Consider the following 20,845-nt stretch of genomic DNA (forward strand, 5'->3'; position numbering starts at 1 on the left):
TTGTTTTATTAATGACAAATTGCATTGGGGCTCTTGCAAAGTTGGATTTATGCCAGTGTTTTTATTTTTAAGTTTTTAATGAACAGTTTTCAGATGCAAAATTCAGTCATGAAGGATATACAGTCACTTCAAACATGATCTTAGGTTTTACACTATTTATGTAGGAACAACAATAAAGCTTGTGAAGATATCTTTGAGATAAGTAAGGTTCTAGGATGTGAAAGGGGAACCCAAGATTGATAAAAGCAGGATCCCAATAATGGATGATTCGTATCTTTCCAGGGGTGAAGAGATACATTGCTGTTCAAATTCAGTTGGATTTCTAAGAACATTGTCCACTGGAAAGCGATGGTAGTCATTATTCTGGTTCACATAATTCCGACATAACTTATAGCAATAAAAAATATGCAGATTACTATAAGGCTGAAAATGAGAAAAAACAGACTTACCAGAAAACATACACACAACATGTCCAACACGCCTGATGAAAATTGTGACTGGAGAAGAAGGCGGCAATGGGATTCTCATCATTGCCTGTTTTAAGGGGGCAATGGCAGGACCTGCTTCCTGTATAATCTAATTAAACAGTTAGGTCCAGGGTTAGAGTAAGAATTAGGGTTAGGGTTACATCTAGGTTTAGGGTTAGGGTTAGGATTAAGGGTTCCACATTATATAGGCGGCGGATATGGTAACCTCAAATCCTATTTGATCCTTAGTTTCTTGTAAGGATATCCTTATGTCTATCCAAATTTATCCACTACCCTTTCTGTGAAGTCATCTAGATGATCATCTATAATATTTGCTGGAAATTTTTATAATGCTTATAATGGGAATCAGATTGTTTGCCCTCCTCATCTTATCCCTTGGCTAACAACACAGGATAATGCCTTCCTTGTTTTAGTGGATCTATTATTGTAATAATATTGAGTTCAATCTATTTGCCAGGATCTTTGCACAGAGTTTGATGTTGTTATATAGTAGTAATAAAGGGCTCTACCTTGCACAGGTGAGCACATCATTGCCCTTCCTTCTTGTGAATGATAGTTATTGTAGACTCTAAGGCTTGCAAAAAAGAAAGAAAAAGAAGTATATATTGAGGCACTCCAGGATGTTTAAATCAATTATAAAACATCTATTTTATTGGTATGCATTAAAAGCTTCCAAAGGTTTCATACAAGATTGCGAAATAGAATTAAAAACAAATAGGTGAACAATAGTGAATAATTGCGAAATGTATTTAAAAATGTAGACCAGCTGCACTAGCTTTGTTACCTCATAAATTCCTTCTTAATAGATACTTTTATTAGTTCAGTATAGATTTTTCTCTGCCAAGATTGATGATCTGGAATATTACTTAGACTGTGTTGATTTCATATTTATTAATTACAGTTAGGAATAATTCTTATGTAGTACTTAGGTTAATCTCTTATAACCTATTCACTATGATTTTCACCTTATAAACAATAGCGATAGTATATATATGACCACCTAATTTATTAAATCTAGAGCCACTTAATGGAGCCATTGTGGTGCTCTGTTAATCTATTAAGTACAGGTGGGTAGTAATATATTTTAATATAATATATACTTTTCTCTTAAATATAATTAGCCCAAGTAAGAAAAAGTCTAAGAATAAAAAGACACATGAGCTAAGAAATAGGGTAAAAGAGGACTTTGAAAGAATTGAGATTTTTTTTTTTGGGTGTGGAGGAGAGATGTCTTTTGAACAATTTTGTACCTACCTTAATAATAAAACGTGGAACATTCAATTTATCTTTAATATCAGTAAAGTTTCTGTCAGCTTTATAGATCTAGAAATCTATATTAAAGATGGGGTAATTCAAAGTAAATGTTACAGAAAACCAACAGATTGTAACACGTATATTCAAAGAAATAGTCAAAATCATAATAATTGGCTGAGTGGAGTATCATTCAGCCAATTATTATGATTGAAACGCAATTGTACTGAACAGGAGATTCTGATTGAACAGACAGAAATTATGAAACATTAATTTTATGAAAAAAGGTTATTATGAAGAATGTTTGAATAAAGCTAAGGCCACCAATGTAGATAGACAGAAGTTATTATATAAGGATGAAGCCATCAAGAAAAAAACAATGATAAAACCAGATGTACCATTTATAACGAAGTTTAACCATTTTCATAGACAAATGGAACGTATAATACATAAACATTGGCATATTCTTACAAAAGGTTATATTTTATCTGAAATACTCCCAAATGTACCTACCTTATTATATAGGTGAGCGACCAACTTGAAAGATAGCTTAGTGAAAGGCACTCTATCCATTATTAAACCTCTTGGTAATATTAGAAGCAAAGGTTTTTATAGATGTGGATCTTGCCAGGCTTGTAGGTCAGTTAAAAGTGATGAGGATAAATTTGAGATGTTCTCTTTTCATGACCAGAAGTACACGATTAACTACTTTATTACATGTAATTCAAAAACTGTAATTTACATATTGGGCTGCACGTGTGGATTAGCATATGTTGGAAGAACTTCTAGACCTCTTAAGATTCGTTTGGGGGAACATCTTAGAAATATTAAAAATTGGTTTCAGATGCAGTTCCCTTACATTTTAAGGAAAAGCATAATAGCTCTGTTTCATGGATCTCATACTATATGGGAATCGATGTTGTGAATGGTGATTGGAAGCTAAAAAATATAGACAACAAATTGGCTAGACCTGAGATGTCTTGGATTTTTAAGTTGGACACTTTGAGCCCTAAAGGACTCAATAAGGATTTTGAACTTAAATGTTTTTTATGCTAATTGCGTTGTTGCTATATTTAAAAGGAGAGATATGTATATATATTATGGAGAGAATACAAGCTCTCTCTCCATGATATATGATATGATGTTTCCACCTGATTCCTTATGGAGGATATAAGATAGTTTAGGAGATTATTCCATATCGATCTATAGTCTATTTAATGTGTCTTAAATTGACAGACAAAAGTGTATTAAATTATAGTGAATTTCTGACTAAACTTATTTACATCTGACATAGATTGGATTGGCTTGTTATAACAACAGAGACCCTCAATGTGATGGCATTAGCTATGTATACTTATTGTAATCTAGCAATCAAGAAGAGAGATAATAGGACGATATACAAATATCCCGACTACTGCTTGTTACTTAAAAGCCGGAAGTGAGGTTGTGTGACCTGGGCCGGAAGTGACATCACATAAAGAAACCGGAAACCAGGATGCGTTTCAACATGCGTTCCAACATTGGAAAGAAGGACTTCCTGTTTATCGCATTATTATAACCTTCCATAGATATTTTATTTTATTTGTAATGATCATTGGGATGTGTCCAAATAATTGGTTTAATTTTAGGTAGAATATTATATGTTTTATATGGAAATTTACCCCATTCCACCTATTGGTTAGGGGCAGTATTTAAGGAAGTAAATTTAAGGTTCTCTATGCACCTTGAAAAAGACTTCTCTAGTCGAAACATGTTGGAGCAAGAGAGCTAAATACCCATTATTTATGAACCTATACCCTTCTACTTCTACCATTTTGGATGGGAGGAGGTTCCAGTTGCTTGGATTGATCTCAGGGCCCTTGTGATTATATCTTTGTATACTGCTGAACACCTATATCATCTCTGGTAGAAGTGTTTCTACCATTACTTATTTGTTTCTTACTTTTGATGTGAGTTTATTCACATATGCTTGTAATTGTTGGATTTTATACAATAAACGGTATTATGCTAGATACCTTTCCTTTTATTTTATATTTACTGGAGACCACAATCTGATATTGTGAAACATCGAAGTAGAAGGACGAAGTTTGAAAGACTTGACCTAAAGTCTGACACTCTGCTATTGTCTTGTGAGTACCCTAACAATGGGAGACAAGATTTTGGAGTATCATATTTTTTTCATGGACATTGAATGAATCATTTATATAATTATAACTGTGCAGATTGCAATATTCCTTACAGTATTATACTATTCTATATATCTTTTCCCTCTATGTGGTTGTGACCATATCGAATGACCTGCCTTATCAGAGATGCACTGACATCTTGAAGACATCAATATATCAATATATATATAAATATTCCTTTATGAGATTACATTTGCGCTTATAAGGGTGTCAATTATTTATTATTGTGATATACAAGTGTTAGTAAACCGGTGTATGTTTACATTTTAATTTTTTTATTCTGCATTTAGAAGTGAAGTGCCAGTGATTTTTTTTTAATATTATTTCAACTTGTATTGGTGACTGCCTAACAAACAAACTGGCTCTGGCCATTGATAGCTTGTAGAAAATCTTTAGTTGAATATCTTGTAGACAATCCTATTATCAGACCTTCAATAGAAATGACAGCCGTGCATTGCTGACTGTCTAAGAATCATCTCTGGCTGACTGTCCAAGAAGTATCTCTGGCTGAGAATTGCTATTCAAAGGAGTCATTATAGTACTACCTAACCATCTAATTTCCATATTAGGATTAGTGGCAGATCATGAGACAATCAAAGCACACGCCGACGCACGTTTCGCATGTATGCTTTCTCAAGGCAAGACGAGTTTCTGAAATGACAGGTTTTTTATGCCATGTAAGTCCAGCCCCCATCATGACGTCTTTCATTTCTACCAATCAAACGATTATGTTTATTTGGGTGACAGACAGTTGAATTTGCCAATCCAAATGGAGATCCCACCCTTCCTGGATTGCAATTGGTTCAAAAACATATGGTTCATTACTGGGAAATAATGTTATTTTTTACATTTCCTTATTGCTGCATATTTATTTTAGTGATCAGGAATGATTAGAATAATTTTAATTTATAATAGCATTACAGAAAATCCAAATGGTGATCCCACCCATTCTGGATTACAATTGATTCAAAAACGATATAGTTCATTACAGGAAGATATTATTCTATATTATATTTCCTTATTACTGCACATTTGTTTTGATATTAAGGATGATTAGAATTGTTTTAGTTTGTCATAGTATTACAGAAAGAACAATAAAGTATTGCAGTTGCTGGCATATAAAGTAAGATTGTAATTGGTTTCCTAAATTGTACCCTGTGGATTACCTTCTAACTCTGGCTGTTATTCTTCACTATTAATAGCTCAGGATTGACACATTGTGTTATTATCTCTTATACCATCTATTGAGACGGTTTGGTATGAACTTCTCCTCCAGACACTCCAATGCTTTTTCAGGAATAATTTGATCGATTTTTAAAAGAACCACTATAAGAGGAATTTATATTTATATCGGTGCACCAATACATACCTTTGTGGTTTGTCCATATTGAGCCTGTATCGTGACTTTATCAGTATTTAGAGATTAGCGTTATATCACAATTCATGTGAGGTTTTATGTGATGCTTTAAAATAAATGTATTTTTGTTATCCACAGTGCAATATCAGTTCATTGGTGGAGTAAGAAACTATTGCATTTATTGTGCAGTCAGCAATGCACGGCTGTCATTTCTATTGAAGGTCTGATAATAGGATTACCTATGAGATATTCAACTAAAGGTTTTCTACAAGCTATCTATGACCAGAGCCAGTTTGTTTGTTAGGCAGTCAGCAATACACGATGGTCTTTACTATTGAAAGGCTGATATCAGAGCTACTTAATAGATATTTACACCTTTACTATTAGCTTGTCTAACAGCACTAACCTGAGTTACATGACCACAGACAGTTAACCATCAGACAGTCAGTAATTAATGACTGCCATTTCTATGTATAACTAGAAGCCTACTAAATATAGATGAGAAATTGGAAATTATAAGTGGTTGAAGCTTTGTTATTTTTGACAATGGAAAGATCAGTGGTAGGCAATGGGTAGTATATTAGCATGGTATTAATAAATTATATAATATATTACTACCCACCTGTACTTAATGGATAGCACCACAATGGCTCCATTAAGTGGCTCTAGATTTAATATATTAGGTGGTCATATATACTATCGCTATTGATTATAAGGTGAAAATCATAGTGGAGAGGTTATAAGAGATTAACATAAGTACTACATAAGAATTATTTCTGTAATTAATAAATATGAAATCAACACAGTCTAAATAATATTCCAGATCATCAATCTTGGCAGAGACAAATCTATACTGAACTAATAAAAGTATCTATTAAGAAGGAATTTATGAGGTAACAAAGCTAGGGCAGCTGGTCTACATTTTTAATTACATTTCACAATTTTTCACCTTTTTGTTTTTAATTCTATTTCGCAAAATTGTATGAAACCATTGGAAACTTTTAATGCATACCAATAAAATAGATGTTTTATAATTGATTTAAACACCCCGGAATGCCTCGATATTTACTTCTTTATCTTCCTTTTTTGCATCTATGACTAAGTATTTAGGTGTACACCTCAGAGAATTAAAGAGAATTATTAACAATATTTATCTAGATCTAGATGAATACCCATTGAATTAGGGGATGTTCTTTGGTTTATATCATTCATCTAATAATCTGGTGCAGTTGATTTTCCTCTCTATCCTACAGACTCTAAGGCTTCCCTGGACCAAAGGGCTCCCTCCAGGACTGAATTGAAAAGGTTTCAAAGGCGGGGGCTGAAGATATCCTCAAATCTTTTGTGGTAAACCACTAAGAGAATCCACCTGGGCTTTTATGACCCAAGTAATTTCTTCAGTGGTGATTATTAGTTTGCAGGATGTTTGGATTGTTTAAGGAGATTTTTCTCAGTCAGGAATTTATTGAATAGTTGTTTGTGTTTCTCGTTAGCTGTGGCAGTTTCTTATATTTTGAGAACTGAGCAGATAGAATTAGGTGGCCACTGATTTGTTACACCTTAAGGACTCAGCGTTTGACCAATTACAGGATTTGACCTTGACATTTTCCATAAAGGATCCCATGGAGTGGGTAATTATCATACTATGGCCTCTATTTACTATTTGTGGGACTTTATACTGTTCCTTAACGTGAGAATGAGTTTGTTGGAGATAGTACTGTATATGTAGTATGGCTGAATTTGACTTTCCAAGCTTGAATAAGTACATATTTTTATGTAAAAGCCTAACGAGTCATTGAAGAGGCAAATAGGTCATCAACACTTAATGTGAAAATTTACTGAGATACAAAGTATATTTATTGCATTTTTATTGACTTTAAAACAACATGGTTGTTACTGTGTTATTGCTATTATGCTAGAGTGTTATTTAAAAATATTTTTATTTAAAAATAGAATATACTGGTCTGATCCTATATATTTACCCTAGAGAAAGGTCTCACTGAGAGTATAATCAAATTGCTTCCCAACTCACGCTGTCTGCAATGTTTGTTAAGTACAAGTGATTACAGAATAGACTTATGTTATCTCCACTACCCACCTGCTTGCATTTTATGAACCCCCCTGAGAGAAAACCATAAACATTAACATTAGTTCGCTAGATAATGAACATTTATAAATGCACTACATGCAATAACATTATACAATGGTCTCCTCTGAAGATATGTGTATAAATCTTATGTTTCTATGTAGCGGGATTACACACTGGTGTTATGCTACTGCACAATGTATGCATATTTTTCGGTTTTACGCAAGAGAAAGGGGGAGTTTGGAAATGTCCTTTGTGGTACTCAAGATGGACACACTGCTTTCTCCACACTGTAATACAGCTTCCCTATTCAGTCTATAGACATTGTAGTATCTGGTCAGAGTGCTGACCACGTACAGCTTCTCCCATAAGCTCTCCCCTTTTATTGGGGCCCTTCCTTGCTGGGAGCTCTCAACCTTTTGTCAATATTCTGCATTCATAACAGCCACTAAGGATGTGCTTCCTTCTGGTGCCTCCCCGTGTTGATGGAGATCCCTCTCTGAATCCACTCCTCTCTTATGGGGCTTTCAGTTCCTGGTGACTGTAAACTCCCCTAATAGGGTCACTAACTCATGGCCTTGCAACATTCAACTCAGAGCCCCCAGTGCCAGGGACCCGGGACCACACTCCTACCTTTGCAAATCCCTTGTCCCTGGCCGGAAGCAGTGCTCCATGCTTTTACAGCACACTATTTGACCACATCACTGCATCAATGCCTGCGTCTCACTCCTGCTCTGTCTGCTTTCTAGGTGACCTTGTTTGAAGTCAATGAGGGTGAGCATTACTATAGTAACATTGAGGGCATTACACATATAGGACATTTATATTGCCATGCAGCTGCCTTGTTGTCCATATGAATGGATGTTGTAGAAATTTTCTACCGCTTTGTAGCAAAATAAGCTAATTTCTTAAGCAAATTGATCTGATAAACTTACATAACATTACTAGTATACTTTCAATGTCTTGGTAAGTGTACAAGTATCTCTGTACTATTAGGTTAAGCACCTGAATGAAACAGAGGATGTGAGACATTTGCCCTGACTGCCAGAGAACAGTGATATGTAAAGTATTCATCAGGTGCAACTTCTATCTTGTAACAATCAATATGTATGCCATCTCTACATGAACAAATGAGATGTGCAATTGTTTTTTTTATTGTTTAACTGTAATCTGGATAGCCAGACCTTGCATTTCTTCTGAAATTAGATTATCATGCCTTTACATATTTTGGGTCAGGGCCAACATTCCAAGCTTTGTTCCACATTGACCATGACAGATCCTTGGTGTGTACACTGTTCAACTGGCTCTTGACATTTTCTCCAAGTAACTCACAAAAGAAATTGTAAATTGAAAAATGGGTTTTCAATAGAGGCCGGCCTTTTAGATGAGGTATGGCTTTCATTTCTTGGCCTTGAAGCTTTCTTTACACTAGTTTGTAAGATTGTAAGTGATGGAGGATTGCAGCCATGGCACTGTGTGGTATTTAATTATACATTTTGTTTACTCTATCATAAAGAACATTTACCCTGAAAGTAAAATTCTGTCTTTATAGGTAGGGGGTATTTTCCCTTATGAGATGTGGTCAGTGGGTCAGGCAATTTTTATGCTTATATGCCTGCTGAAGAGGAGCTGCTAATAGGTTGTTTTCTCTTCATCACCACTTAACAGAAATTCACACATTCTAAAAATGTTATCACAACTGGTGATTTGAGTTCCACAACTCTTTATCAAGCCAGGAGTTTTCTTTTCTAAAAGTTTTCTCCATGAAGTCAAACTATTTCCAGTTATTTCCAGCTTCATCTTCCCCCTGCAAACTTCAATACAGGCTTTCCAAATTTTCCTGCAGGGAATGAACTTCTGAAACACTCCCTTGCAAACTTTCTTTTTAGTACACTTTATTCTTTTTCGTACCAATCTTTAGCTGTAGTATATACAATTAGTACTGGCAGCAATTACCCTTTGTTCTATTGCAGCCTTTAAGCAACAATCTTGATCTTTACATACATCCAACAATTTACATAGGCAATTAGAAACACAACCAGTTGCTTTTGCATGACAGCAAACTTCTGTACACAGGGTATTTTCCTGAATACACCCAACTCATCAATGATTAACCAGGTGTGGCACAACAACAAGCAGCAATTTTTAAAACTTTTGCTTTCTTTGCAAAGCAAAACAGGTGCTGAACAGTTTACAGTTATATTGCTCCTTTCTCTGTCTCCCAACAAAATATTAGCTTTTTCGGCAATACAGCAATCTCCCAACTGCAGCTGACAGCTTTATAATAATTTGGTGCATGATATTGGAATTTATTATGTTTCACTCACCACCATGGCATCTGGTTGATTAGGTGGAAAGCAGTCATGCTGGTCATATACACAATACATAAATCCCCTACCTTTGGTCTTATTACCTCATTAGGCCATATTCTTCACCTGTGTATGTGCAGCCTTTACCTGCAGACTCCCAGTTGAGACTTGTGGAAAACCACTTGCTTTGTCAATATCTATATATATATATATATATATATATATATATATATATATATATATATATATATATATATATGTATATATATATATATATATATATATATATATATATACACACACACACACACAAAGGTATGCAGAGACCCATGAACATAAATGATCAAAGAAAATGGACAGTGATTCCATTATTCTGACACATGAAGATCTTTTTATTGGACCCAAGATCTCTATTCTAGCCCAGAAGTATTCCAGGGGACAAGAAGATATTTGATATACACAGTTTTGGGAATTCAGAACTGCCTGTTCTTCACATTCTTGGAAGTCTGCATATAACATGTGAAATTGTGGTTCAGAATCTGTAGGTGGATGCACTGTGCTAGTGGATGAATTGACAAAGCATGATATCTTGACAAAATCTTCAGAAATGAAGTTCTCAACCTACCCTCAGAAATATCAGTGTAGGATGAGTGGATGTAACAGGAGCAGGAATTGGGGACAGTTGGGGAGCTGGCAGGAGCCTGACAGGCCTAGATGAGTCTCCCCGAGGACACTAACATTTCCTGAATAATTGGAACAGGAACATAACAATTGTCCATTCATTCCCCAGTATATGCAAAGCCCATGGGATATCCTACAAGCTTTTTTTCTCCCCTGTGACTTAGGAAGCACACGGAGACCTAAGTTCCTCAAGTGCAAGATGGGTGTTGTATATATGTGAGCAGTTAGTGTTCTTTGCTTCTCTCTATAACACATTTGAGAGAAGGAAAGAACACACACTCCTCACATATACTGTATAAACACTGTAAAAAGCCAATTAATTTACCAGTTTGTTTTTGGACTGTGAGGGAGGAAACCAGAGTACCTAAAGTAAACCCAAGCAAACACGCTTGGATATTTTGGAGAGAATTTTGAAAGGAATATTAAACAGTCCAAGCTGACACTTTAGTGTACAGAAGCACTCCGTGAAGGTGATCAAGTGGTAGTAATTATATGACCTGAGTTTATTTTGTAATCTGAACTGTGGGAGGTAGACTGTGCTATATTCATAGTGTGTTAGGGAAATACCTGACAGATAATAGGACCCCTACACTTGCTTCATGGGATCATTACCTATAGAAGTCAGTGGTCAAAGGCAGAATCCAGATAAAAGGCTAAGGTCAAAAGGCAGCTGGCAGGCAAGGAGAGTGTTAGCAGTCGCAGCGGCCGCGGGTCACCGCCGCGACTCTCCATAACTTCCTGCTGGCATCTCGGCCAACGCTATGATGACTGGGACGTCACTTCTGGTTTCGTCGTCCCGGTTGCCTGGGCAACATCCGGGACGCACGGGACCCTCCGCCACCACGCCCGGCCAGCTGGCTAACAGCCAAGCACGCACGCGCAGGTTGCATTAGGTTTAGCCAATCATGGCTATTTAGATACCAGCAGCTACCTGTCACTCACCGGACCGTGAGTGCCTCTTCCCGGACATTTAGGAACCGTGGCCGTCCACCATCCTGAGGGTCTGCGCATGCGCAGCCCTTTTCTATACTTCAGTGTATACCCCTTTAACTTAATTGGCAGATCAGGCAACCTCCCTATATTAAGCACCTGTGGTCACCACCACATTGCCTGATCTTGGAGTCTCATTCCTCATGAGTCTCTGAAGGTGTTCCTGTATTACTTGTGTATTCAGTGCTGCTGATTCCTGTGGTTTCACAAACCACTTCTACTACTGTGGTTCCATACCACTTCTACCATCAACTGTGTCATCATGACTGTTTGCTGATTCCTATCCGCTGCCTCCGTGCACTACAGTCTTCTAAACCACTTCAACGTTATTGTATATCAATGTGACTGTTTGCTCATTGCTATCCGCTGCCTCCGTGCACTCCAGCTTTTACTTCACTCACCTGCTTCTCATCAAGTCTGTTTGCCGATTCCTATCCGCTGCCTCTGTGCACTACAGTCTCCTGCTTGCAACTCGCCTGTGTTCATCATCGTGACTGCCAGCTGACTATTATCCGCTGCCTCTGTGCACTACAGTCTCCTGCTTGCAACTCGCCTGTGTTCATCATCGTGACTGCCAGCTGGCTACTATCCGCTGCCTCCGTGCACTACAGCCTCCTGCTTGCAACTCGCCTGTGTTCAACATCGTGACTGCCAGCTGATTACTATCCGCTGCCTCCGTGCACTACAGTCTCATCTCATCTTTGCTGTGACTTCCTCGAGACTGCCGCTTTCATTACCATCTGCTACACTTCGTGATCTACAGCTCCTGCCCTGCGCTGCACTCCTGTTTCCCATCGCTGTTGGTTCCTGTGGTTGCTACTGGTTACCTCCGTGTGCCGCTGAGTCCTGCCGCTGTGGTCAGCGCTACCGTCCATCTCCTGCTGATCCACTCTCCACGCCTTCACGTGTTCCACTGGCCTCTACCCTCCTGTCAGCATTGGATTTGTATTTCATCTACTACCCTCTGCTGGATCATCTCCATTCTCCTGGGTCCCCTATGAGTCCAGTTCCACGTGTTGCTGACTTCTGTGGATTCGTGTCCCTGCCGGTCTACTCATCTGTGCGCTGCACCTGCTAGACCGCTGCCTCACCTATCCAGGGACTTCCTATCCAGTCAGTCTCCAGCCGCTCAGGTACCGCTGCAATCCCATCTGACTGCTACTGCTGAACCACGGTATGCATACTTCTCATTGACTGTGCTGTGTATTGCATATCTTGCTGGACTGTGTTTGGTTCTCTCTGGAGTCTGCTATCCGCTGAGTCTATTGCCATCATTGACTGTGTTATCATTGTGCTGGACTACTTCAAGAGACTTTCTAGGTTGCAGACCTGCTCAGTCATTTATATCCATATATATATCTATATTGTGCATATTACTGTGGATCGTGTATAAGGTGCCTGTGTATATCCTGTGTTACAGTCTTCCCCTGTGCACCTCCTCTCATATGTATTCAGTGGTACAGCTTGCTGATATCAGACCACTGATCCCTGTTTCCGGTATCACCTGTTCCATCATCCTCTCACATAGCAGTGGTACAACTTGCTACCGCAGACCACTGACTATCTGGATACCTCCACTTGGATTCCATTCCTTCACTCAGACAGCGGTGCAACTTGCTACCCGCAGACCGCTGACTCTCATCACCTCCTTGTTTCTGTTGGACATTCCTACTCACTATAGCAGTGGTACAACTTGCTATCGCAGACCACTGACTACCTTCACGTGTCCTTGTCCATACAGTTCCTTGTGTATTATTACCTCATTATTACCAGTGTTGCTAGTCATAGACTTTCCTGAGCATCTCATCAGCCATCATTTCATGTTCCGTGATCACCCAGCTGCCAGAGTACTCTATTACCATCTACATTGCTCTGGTAAGCCTACCATCTGGTGATCCCTGGGTAAAGACTCCTAGTGCCCGTGACAGTAAGATCAGGCCATGACAGACCCAGATGTGGAACCTACCGCCAAAGAGATGCTGCAACATCTGGTTAGCCGTGTGGAGCAACAGGATGCCCGTCAACAGCTGTTACTTCAGTGTTATCAGTCATTAACCTCCCAAGGAACATCTGGACAGACTGTGACAGCTACTACTGAGGCTCCTGTGCTTTCCTCCGTTTCCCCATTGCCATCCCAGGTGTCTATAGCTTCCACGCTTCACCTGCCTACTCCGTCAAAGTACGATGGAGACCCCAAAACTTGTAGGGGTTTCCTTAACCAATGTTCAGTCCATTTTGAGCTCCAACCTCAAAATTTTTCTACCCATCGTTCCAGAGTGGCCTATCTTATCTCTTTGTTTTCAGGACAAGCCCTGGCTTGGGCCTCCCCTCTGTGGGAGAGGAACGATCCAATATTACAAGATAGTGCCAAATTCATTTCTACATTCCGAAGTGTGTTCGATGAACCAGGTCGTGTGACCTCCGCTGCTTTCAGCATCCTCCGTCTGCGACAAGGATCTCATACTGTAGGCCAGTACGTCATTCAATTTAGGATCTTAGCCTCTGAACTTCAGTGGAACACTGAAGCCCTAGTTGCCGCCTTCTGGCAGGGGCTTTCCGATAAAATTAAAGATGCACTGACTACCCAAGAGCTTCCTTCGTCACTTGAAGATTTGATCTCTCTATGCCATCGTGTTGATATGAGATTTCGTGAAAGACAGGCTGAGAAAACGACTTCTGCTAAAGCACCTCTTCGCTCTAACCCTCAATTTCGTCCAGTGTCACCTGCTGTGATTCCCATGGAGATAGTACGTTCCAAGTTATCTTCTGAGGAGAGGAGACGAAGAGTCAAGAATAGACTCTGTATCTATTGTGCCGATTCTACGCATATGCTCAATTCTTGTCCCAGGAGATGCCGGGCTCTAACCAATACTGGGGAGATAAGGTTAGGGTTCCTGCAGTCCTCTCCATCGTCTATGAAATCTAAAGTCTGCGCTTTTGATGTGACTATTTCCTTTGCTACCAAAACCTTTGAGTCACAGGCATTGATTGATTCCGGAGCAGCAGGAAATTTTATTTCCAAATCATTAGTAAATCAATGGTCTCTACCAGTGATTACCTTAAAAACACCCATTACTGTGACGGCTATAGATGGATCACGTCTCATCAACGGTCTCATCACCCAGAGTACGTCTCCAGTAACCCTTCAGATTGGTGCCCTGCATCATGAAGAAATATCGTTTTTGATCCTTCCTGTTACGACAAGTCCGATTGTCTTAGGCCTTCCATGGCTTCAGTGTCACTCTCCCCAGATTGACTGGCGCACTCCTCGAGTTACATCTTGGGGAACTGAATGTCATCATCGTTGTCTCTCCCAAGTGGTTTCATTCAAAAGACAGCATTCGTCTATTCCACCAGGTCCTCCTCCACAAGATCCTTCATCTACGGATCTGTGTGATAAAGTTCAGTCTGAACGCCTTCCTCCTCATCGGGCGTTCATGACGTCATCGGACGTTGAAGATGGATCTCAGGAGTCATCTTCAAAAAGTCAAGTGCTGGTGGTTCACGGTCACCATCCGTCTTTTCCGGAATTTCCTGCCCTCCCGCCCACCCAAGTTCCTGCGGTGGAAACTGTTTGTCAGACCTTTAAAAATATCTGGTCTCAGGTCAGAACCTGTTTAAAGAAGACTTCTGTCAAATATAAATCTTTCGCTGATAAGAAGAGGCGGGCTATTCCACCACTAAAAATTGGAGATCGTGTCTGGTTATCCACAAAAAATATTCGTTTGAAGGTTCCATCCATGAAATTCGCCCCTCGTTTTATTGGTCCATATAGGATCATTCAAGTTATCAATCCAGTATGTGTGAAACTCCTTCTTCCTAAGAGTCTTCGGATTTCTAATGCCTTCCATGTATCTTTGCTCAAACCTCTTATTATCAACCGTTTTTCAACTCCTCCCTCAGCTCCGCAGCCAGTTCAAGTTCATCAGGAGGAGGATTTTGAGATTACCGAGGTACTAGATGCAAAAATTTCGCGAGGAGTCCTCCACTTCCTCGTTCATTGGAAGGGCTTTGGTCCTGAGGAGCGCTCTTGGATCAAAGCTGAAGACCTTAATGCTCCTGCCCTTTTGAAGAAGTTTTACTCCAAAAATCCGGACAAGCCCGGTTCCAGGCGTTCTGTGCCCACCTTTAAAAGGGGGGGTACTGTCACTCACCGGACCGTGAGTGCCTCTTCCCGGACATTTAGGAACCGTGGCCGTCCACCATCCTGAGGGTCTGCGCATGCGCAGCCCTTTTCTATACTTCAGTGTATACCCCTTTAACTTAATTGGCAGATCAGGCAACCTCCCTATATTAAGCACCCGTGGTCACCACCACATTGCCTGATCTTGGAGTCTCATTCCTCATGAGTCTCTGAAGGTGTTCCTGTATTACTTGTGTATTCAGTGCTGCTGATTCCTGTGGTTTCCAAACCACTTCTACTACTGTGGTTCCATACCACTTCTACCATCAACTGTGTCATCATGACTGTTTGCTGATTCCTATCCGCTGCCTCCGTGCACTACAGTCTTCTAAACCACTTCAACGTTATTGTATATCAATGTGACTGTTTGCTCATTGCTATCCGCTGCCTCCGTGCACTCCAGCTTTTACTTCACTCACCTGCTTCTCATCAAGTCTGTTTGCCGATTCCTATCCGCTGCCTCTGTGCACTACAGTCTCCTGCTTGCAACTCGCCTGTGTTCATCATCGTGACTGCCAGCTGACTATTATCCGCTGCCTCTGTGCACTACAGTCTCCTGCTTGCAACTCGCCTGTGTTCATCATCGTGACTGCCAGCTGGCTACTATCCGCTGCCTCCGTGCACTACAGCCTCCTGCTTGCAACTCGCCTGTGTTCAACATCGTGACTGCCAGCTGATTACTATCCGCTGCCTCCGTGCACTACAGTCTCATCTCATCTTTGCTGTGACTTCCTCGAGACTGCCGCTTTCATTACCATCTGCTACACTTCGTGATCTACAGCTCCTGCCCTGCGCTGCACTCCTGTTTCCCATCGCTGTTGGTTCCTGTGGTTGCTACTGGTTACCTCCGTGTGCCGCTGAGTCCTGCCGCTGTGGTCAGCGCTACCGTCCATCTCCTGCTGATCCACTCTCCACGCCTTCACGTGTTCCACTGGCCTCTACCCTCCTGTCAGCATTGGATTTGTATTTCATCTACTACCCTCTGCTGGATCATCTCCATTCTCCTGGGTCCCCTATGAGTCCAGTTCCACGTGTTGCTGACTTCTGTGGATTCGTGTCCCTGCCGGTCTACTCATCTGTGCGCTGCACCTGCTAGACCGCTGCCTCACCTATCCAGGGACTTCCTATCCAGTCGGTCTCCAGCCGCTCAGGTACCGCTGCAATCCCATCTGACTGCTACTGCTGAACCACGGTATGCATACTTCTCATTGACTGTGCTGTGTATTGCATATCTTGCTGGACTGTGTTTGGTTCTCTCTGGAGTCTGCTATCCGCTGAGTCTATTGCCATCATTGACTGTGTTATCATTGTGCTGGACTACTTCAAGAGACTTTCTAGGTTGCAGACCTGCTCAGTCATTTATATCCATATATATATCTATATTGTGCATATTACTGTGGATCGTGTATAAGGTGCCTGTGTATATCCTGTGTTACAGTCTTCCCCTGTGCACCTCCTCTCATATGTATTCAGTGGTACAGCTTGCTGATATCAGACCACTGATCCCTGTTTCCGGTATCACCTGTTCCATCATCCTCTCACATAGCAGTGGTACAACTTGCTACCGCAGACCACTGACTATCTGGATACCTCCACTTGGATTCCATTCCTTCACTCAGACAGCGGTGCAACTTGCTACCCGCAGACCGCTGACTCTCATCACCTCCTTGTTTCTGTTGGACATTCCTACTCACTATAGCAGTGGTACAACTTGCTATCGCAGACCACTGACTACCTTCACGTGTCCTTGTCCATACAGTTCCTTGTGTATTATTACCTCATTATTACCAGTGTTGCTAGTCATAGACTTTCCTGAGCATCTCATCAGCCATCATTTCATGTTCCGTGATCACCCAGCTGCCAGAGTACTCTATTACCATCTACATTGCTCTGGTAAGCCTACCATCTGGTGATCCCTGGGTAAAGACTCCTAGTGCCCGTGACACTACCTATGCCTGTTTAGGGCTCATTAGTAGGTATTATGCAGTTGAGCTCTGCATTCCTATTTGAAACTTGCACTACTGCCATTAGGCAAAACCTGTGATTACTCTAAAGACCTAGGGGTAAATGTATCAATGTCCGGATTCTTCAACTCCGGAGATACCGGCGTCTTCAGCGCTTAAATTTAAAGCGGCGCTGCCTTGTAAAGGGAAGTTTCTCTTTACAAGGCAGCGCCACTTTAAATTTAAGCGCTGAAGACGCCGATCTCGCCGGAGTTGAAGAATCCGGACATTGATACATTTACCCCCTAGTCCTGATTGATTCCTAGTACTATTTAGGGCAGTGAGGTTTGAACCTCACTGCCGGTTATAGCGTCCTGTTTCCTGTATTGTTGCCTGCTCTTGTGCTATTAAACCAACACGGAACCACAGAACTATGTATAACACCAATGCTTCCATGGCCAAGACTTAACCAACACAGAATCATGTATAACACAGACGCCTCCATTTATATCAACGATGTTTCCCAAACACAACAGGAATTCCAAGAACTTCAGGCAATTCCAATCACATTTACCAACTGTATAAATGATCATTCATTCTCATATACTCTACACATATGCGTCTTCCATTCAACAACACATTACAACACACTCACACTCACCTTTCATTCATTTCATTCCAAACTCCATACTAGTCAGGGTCTATAAAGGCCATGATGTAACGCACTTCCTTGCAAAGAAGTTTCTTCCTCTGTGTAAAATGTAAAAACCTTTCTTGTAGGCGGAGACTATCTTTCACAGGAACCACTCACAGCAATCATATGCTAATTACTGACCAACTGCTCCATACACCTGATTATCTGGCCTTTACAACCCATAGTCCCAGGTGGGGGGAGGATTTTTATGCGAACGGTCACTTGTCTAATTCCATTGTGGCTGAATCTGGTCATATATTATAAAATGAAACATAAATAATAGATTATTTATGTACTCTTCATCACTGACTGAACATAGATGGCATGAATGTTGCTGACTGGCTCAGTGTTAATGATGACATATTAAAGATTTTGGCTGGAGAAGTGATTGTCATGTGAAGGACACAAGGATGGCATGTAGGGGCACTATTATAGCATGTGTGGGCATTGTGAATACAGAATAATGAGGCGCGGACACTATGTAGCATTTGAGGGCACTTGTCCCAATGATTGACAGAATTGATGACATATCAGTAAAGGCATTTTAGAGCACAGTAAAAAATATTGTGGGTTGCATAATATGGCTGGTACACTGGGTGACATCTAGGGATAACTACAACAGTGGATAGTATGTGGGGGCCAACTGGTAAAGTGGAAGGCATATAAGGGACATATGGCATAGTGGAGAACATGAGGACAGAGTGGTGACAGGTTGGACATAGGGGGACATAAATGTTTTTTTATTATAATTAGTATTATTATTAGTATTATTATAGTAGCAATATGAAGTCGAGATTTCCATGCCTCATTATTTTTCCTCTGACTTGCAATAAGCACACATTGGGCCTGAATCATTAAGTGATGTATGTCCATTTTCAGCGCATATCGTACGCAAAAATAATCTGCGCATGTTCAGAAATCGAGTGAACGACCGGGTACGAACGCCAAAGCTTTATGGTTGTGAACGCAATTTCCTTTTCCGACGGCCTACGACTTTGGGGCGTGAAAAGGAGGTGACGGGGCATGGTAGTCAAATCAGAATGAGGACGTTCCAGTGTAGGGATGTCAAAGTCAGACATGGGCGAACGTATGCAATTGCAGGGTTTTTGGATTATAGTATGCACCTGCTCGGGTCTGGTTTATCTGTCATTGCCAAACCATTACAAGACAAAGTTTGGCATCCGGATCACCATGTGATTGTGACGTATGCTGCCTCCCACCTGCATACTCTCTGCCAATTAAACTGTGCTATAAAGCTCTGATTACACCATGTGCCCTGTCTGCTGCTATGACTGATTTACTGGTATGTTTGCTTTATATATTTTAAGCTATTACTAGGGTTTGTTCGGTTTCTACTTTTTTAAGTGTCTGTTTACTGGTAACCTATAGTTTATCATTTTATTACTTTTTTTTGGTCTTTTCCCCTAAAATATATGTATCTTTTTTTTGTCATACTTTGTTTCATGTTATCATTTCTTTGTTGGGGCTGTTTACTAGTTTTGTTATTTTTCCTATCTTTTCTTTAGTTTTTCATTGACCTTGCTGTTGAACAGTCTGTCTAACAGGACATTTGCATCAAAGGACCACCGTCCATTTTGTGGTAAGTTACAAGGCCCTAGGTCTGCAACCTAACAAGGCATATAGGGAGAAGGAATAATTGCTTATCTCCCCTGAGACATATGTATGTGTTCGGTTGTTTTTTGTTTTTTCTTGCTTTATTTAATGCCTAGTCATGTGGCACAATGGCAAATTGTGTTCTCTGTTTTTTGTTACCGAGCTTGAAAAATGCATACCCATATGTACAGGATCCTAGACCTAGCATTTCGCCACATGAATGTATTAAGAGTGCATTAACTAAATTTTTGTCTTTAGTTTTTTTGCAGCGGATGAGGAGTTGATGGGTCAAACCAGACACACAGCCAGAGGCTGCTGATAGAACTTGAAAAGCAACAGAAAAAATATAAAAAATATAAACAAAAAGCAAAAAAAACTAAAGAAAAAATAAAATTTCTAAAAATAATATTATCTATATTTTATTAAGTTTTTCAATTTTTGTTAAATGTTTATTATTTTTGGGATTTGTACATTAAAATTGGTTAGTTTGATAGAAAAACTGGTGTGTGTGATTTGATTTACAAATTATTATTAATATCATTATAAATTTAAGTAAAGCAGTTGGTTAAAAGGCAATGGAGGAAAAGGCCAAACACGGTATAATAGGGTCACATCTCGCATACGGTTTATACTGTAATAAGCCAAAAACACATATCAGTTATATCATTTTAACCAAACGTGCACCATTATATGTGTTGTATTCTTTACCATGCCATCAGAGGAGTTCTGCAGTGTAGTAGTTGAGATATTCACCCATAGGCTTAGCTACCATAGAAGCAAGGGGTGTAACTGTTACAGGGCCCACAGCTGGTGGGGGCCTGCCTCCCCTGTATACTTGTGAATTTCTCACCATTAATGGATAATGATCATGCCCCCTCAATGGTCCATCATGTACATGGGGGCATTAATGCCAGGCTTAGTGGCAAAGTTTGCCAATTGTAGAAATAGCAACGAGGGCAATAGGCATGCTGACACTTTAGGATTCACAGAGACCATTGGTGGTATAGGTGAACAAAGTAGCATAACAAGGGGAACACATATTTTAATATTCATTACAACCACC

Source organism: Mixophyes fleayi, chromosome 3 (genome assembly GCF_038048845.1).
Source record: "Mixophyes fleayi isolate aMixFle1 chromosome 3, aMixFle1.hap1, whole genome shotgun sequence".
In the NCBI taxonomy this organism is placed as follows: Eukaryota; Metazoa; Chordata; class Amphibia; order Anura; family Limnodynastidae; genus Mixophyes; species Mixophyes fleayi.